Source organism: Octopus sinensis, unplaced genomic scaffold (genome assembly GCF_006345805.1).
Source record: "Octopus sinensis unplaced genomic scaffold, ASM634580v1 Contig01341, whole genome shotgun sequence".
In the NCBI taxonomy this organism is placed as follows: domain Eukaryota; kingdom Metazoa; phylum Mollusca; class Cephalopoda; order Octopoda; family Octopodidae; genus Octopus; species Octopus sinensis.
In genome coordinates, this window is record NW_021824772.1 from 259 (window position 1) to 5,000 (window position 4,742).

A 4,742-nucleotide genomic window follows, 5' to 3' on the forward strand; every position below is an offset into this window, starting at 1 on the left:
CAAAACAGAAAATTTTACGGTGTAATCAATGTTTATTAATCAGTTAGCGCCGCTAGTGTTTGTAATGTTATGCAAATCAGGGAAACCAATTTAGTTCTGTATGAGCTTGTTATAAAACTTGAGTGTACTCAGGTCGTACCTACATACACACACACATACATACATACATACTCTTTTGCTCTTTTAGAAGTTTCAGTCATCTGACTGCAGCCACGCTGCAGCACCACCAGTGCTCCAGCATAGCCGCAGTCAAATGACTGAAACAAGTAAAAGAGTATATACTTACATATACATATCTATGTATGTATGCATGTATGTGTGTGCATTGAACCCGGAACCATGTGGTTGAGAAGCAAGCTTCTTACCACACAGCCACGTCTGCTTCCACGCTTCTCGATTATAATATGGCCACTCCGTTATGTCAAGTAATTCTTCTACATGATGCTTTTTGATTTGAGGAGAGGCCCTCTGCGTAACTGACCCCACTCTTTGCATAACGGTGACAGATACCCCCCCAAAAAAGCAATGACGCTAAACAGCAATGACCCCAAAAAGAGGAATTAGTCAATATCATTAGTTGCCAATATCAACGTATTAGAAAAATTAAGAATGATTCGGTTTATAATGATTTTCCACTTTAATGACTAGACGTTTGTAAATCGCTATCGTAGGTGAGGTAGCGTGGCCGAGTGGACTAAGGCGCTGGTTTTAGGCACCAATCTCTTCGGAGGCGTGGGTTCGAATCCCATCGCTGCCAACTCAAATTTTTGTCTTTTGTTTTTTTTTTTGCTTTGTTTTTTTTTTCCTTTGGTAGAGTAGGTTGATTTATTTTGAATTTATAAATTACAAAGATATTAGAAAAGAAGGCAAAATTTACATCAGATTTGGTCCACTTTGTAAACGGAAAGATCGGCGATTTGTATGCAACCATCATGAAAGTGGAAAATATTCATCAGAAAAGACATTCCTCTTCATTTTCCTTATATGTATGTGTGTGTGTGCGTGTGTGGTGTGTGTGTGTGCGCGCGTGCGTGTGTGTGTGTGTGTGTGTGTGTGTGTGTGTGTACAGTTGAAATTTATAGAAAAACAAAAGACGAAGACAGGTGTATGAACAACAAACAAGTGTAATAGTTTGACGCTCGGAAAAATGAAAAAAGTCTTTTACATTTCAAGCCTACGCTCTTCAGCAGAAAGGAATAAGTGAAAATAAACAGAGAGAGAGTGAAAAAATACTTGTAGATTGCAGCGGTCCAGCATGGTGGCTTTACGGTAAAAGGGTACGAAACACTAATTTTCTTTTCTTTGTTTTTTATTCGTTTTTAATCATTCATAGTCTTCTTATTCCACTTATTGCATTAATCTTTCTCGACGTTTTTTTTCTCTCCGAGGTCTTCAATGAAGTAGCATCCTAATTTTCAAATAGAACAAACCATATTCTAGAGCCTGATAACTGCTTGGTGACACAAGGCACATTATTAAAAAACTTCTCAAACCATGTCTTAATGGCAAGAAACGATTTATAGTTCTTATTTTAACACAGTACAATTAAACTACAACACACACACACACCCACACACCACACACACACACACACATATATATATATATATATAGATATATATATATATATATATATATATATATATATAGATATATATTATATATATATTATATATATTGATCAAGATTAATCAGCCGAAATTGCGAGGATGATCCGGTTCTTGACTGAAGATTAAAGGCTTCGAATGACCCTCCGTACTTTTGTATCGTCTATTTGATGTTTTGCGTTCTTGTCCCATTTTGTGTTTATATATTACTAGCAGTATCGCCCGGCGTTGCTCGGGTTTGTAAGGGAAATAACTATAAAGCATTTTTAGAGAGTTATAGCCAAAAAATCTCAAAAAAAGGGGAAAAAAATGATGGTAATTTTTTTAATAGTTAAAAAGGTCGAGTTGCGTCCCCTAACCATCTGTGGTTTGTGTGTTCTCTGATTGTCGCCCCCATGTCGAATTTATCGATCTTTTTTCAGAACTGGGGGAACTTTTCAAAATTTTCGCTGCGTTAGTTTTGAATTATGACATTGGGTATGTGGGTGTCAAGTTTCATCATAACAGAATCGGTTGAAAGCCGTGGTCAGAGTGAGGGTACAAAGCACACATACACACAGAAACAACACCAGACAAACTGCCGTTTATATAGATATATATATATATATATATATATATAATATACATACATACATACATACATAAATACAACATACACATACATGCATACATACTACAATAACATACATACACACACGAATAGGAATTGTATAAAGTATTGTGATATACCTGTATTTATCTATGCTGTTCAATAATGCCACTGTCCATTGTGTTATTTCTCTCAGCTCATTTTGCTTAATTAGAACACACACACACACACACACACACACACATCTGCATGTTTGTATACTTATACACGCATATGCACCTGTCCGTAACATATAAGAATTCAATGGTCTTCCCCTCATTGTCTTGGAAGATATTCCATCTTGATTTGACATTGTGATGAAACCAAACGAGAAAACACATCTGCAACGTAAGACAGAAGAAGCGCGCGATTCATTGGCGCGTTGATGCGTTTCTGTTCCTAATGGGTGGTCATAAAGGAGGTTTAATGTGTATGCGTGTATGCATAATATAAATTATATATGTGTTGTATGTATGTATGTATGTTATATATATATATATATAATATTATATATTATATTATATATATATATATATATATATATATCTATATATATATATATACAGTTGTGTGTGTGGTGTGTATATATATATTCTGCGTATATCTAGGTGTAATAAATAAAATATATGCATACATACAACACATATGTACGTACCTACATCTCCACTGTATATATACATGCAAGATATAAATATACTATACGTGTGTGTACAGGACACCATACTTATATATGATGGACTTCTTTCAGTTTCCGTCTACCAAATCCACTTACACGGCTTTGATTGGTCTGAGGCTATAGTATAAGTCGGGCACTTGCCCAAGGTGCCATGCAGTGGGACTGAACCCGGACCCATGTGGTTGGTAAGCAAGCTACCTATCACACAGCCACTCCTTGCGCCTATATATATATATACATATATATATATATAAATATATATATATATATATATATCTATATATATATATAACGCGTATATGTGTATGCATGTTTGCGTATATATATATATATAGATAGATAGAAGATAGATAATAGATAGATGACGATAGATAGATATAATATAGTATATACATATATGTCTGTATGTAAATATATATTTATGTATATATGTGTATATATGTATGTAAGTATATATCTAAATATGTATATGTTAGATGTGACGTAACGTAATATTTAATATATTAGGAATATAAATGTTTAACTACAGCCTTATTTTGCAGACAAGTCGCATATAAGTGTGTTTTGTGTGTGTAAGAATTATACAAAACGTGTATATACAATTATACGAGGTGTATATTTGCGTGTTTTTTGCGCACGCGCGTGAGTAATCGATGTCCTTCCTCCCTTTTCGTTTTCCGTCTAACAACCGCACCGCCAACAACACCACCACCACCACCACCACCACCATCGGCACATACCACCACAGCCTTCCGACCCACCCCTTCTGACTAAGTGGCAACCACCTCTCCCTTCCTCTCCACTTCGCCTCCCACCTTCTATCTTTTTGATAAACCGCCACGTGCGCCCACCTTGAGGCACCGCTCCACCGCATATAACGACCACCACCTCCAAGAACCGCCCGCCCCCTCGTTTTGTATGACACGTGACCACCACCACCACCCCTCCCCTATCGTAAACAATGCTGCTACTACAACTGTCACCACTACTACCGCTTCTACCACTAACCAGTATTAACGCGGCCAGCACAACCACCCAAGACTACCGCCCATACTATCACCAACAGTACAACAATCACCTCCATTATTACCATCAACACCACCACCATCACCACAACAATCATCACCATCATCTCCACCACTACCATCATCACCATTCCAACCATCACCACCATCACAACCGCCACCGTCACCAACACTATCATCATCACCACCATCACCACTGCAGTCACCATCACCATCATCTCCACCATCATTACCACCACCATCACTGCCACCACCACCATCACCGCCACTACCATCACCGCCAACACCATCACCACTGTAGTCACCATCACCATCATCTCCACCATCATCACCACCACTATCAATGCCACCATCACCGCCAACAGCATCACAACCACCACCATCACCACTAACAACACCATCACTATACTGTCAACACTCATATCCTCCACCATAACCAATACTACCTCCGCAACTACACCGCCACAACCACCAAGATCACCACTACAATTACCATACCATCATTACTCCTACAAACACCATTCAATACCATCAGAACGATCGCTATAATGGTCGTAAACGCCTTACCGACACCACCGCCATTGCGTATTCCCGTAATACTACTACAGCCATACTTAGTTTATTACTACAACCACTACTACAGCTATGCTAACACCACTACCACTACAACAACACTCTCTGGTACTACCACCACCATCACCACCACCACAACAACACAACAACGGACACCCGCCACAGTATCTCCGTATTTACTACTACCCCTTACCGTCGACACAGCAACCACTACCACTACTACTACTACTTCT

General features: G+C 38.4%; 1 non-coding gene across 1 annotated transcript; it reads left to right on the plus strand.

Moving 5' to 3' along the window:
* The first annotated feature begins 675 nt into the window (after nt 1-675).
* Trnal-uag lies at nt 676-757 on the plus strand. The gene has a single exon. It is a non-coding gene; the product is annotated as a tRNA-Leu (tRNA).
* The last annotated feature ends 3,985 nt before the right edge of the window (nt 758-4,742 follow it).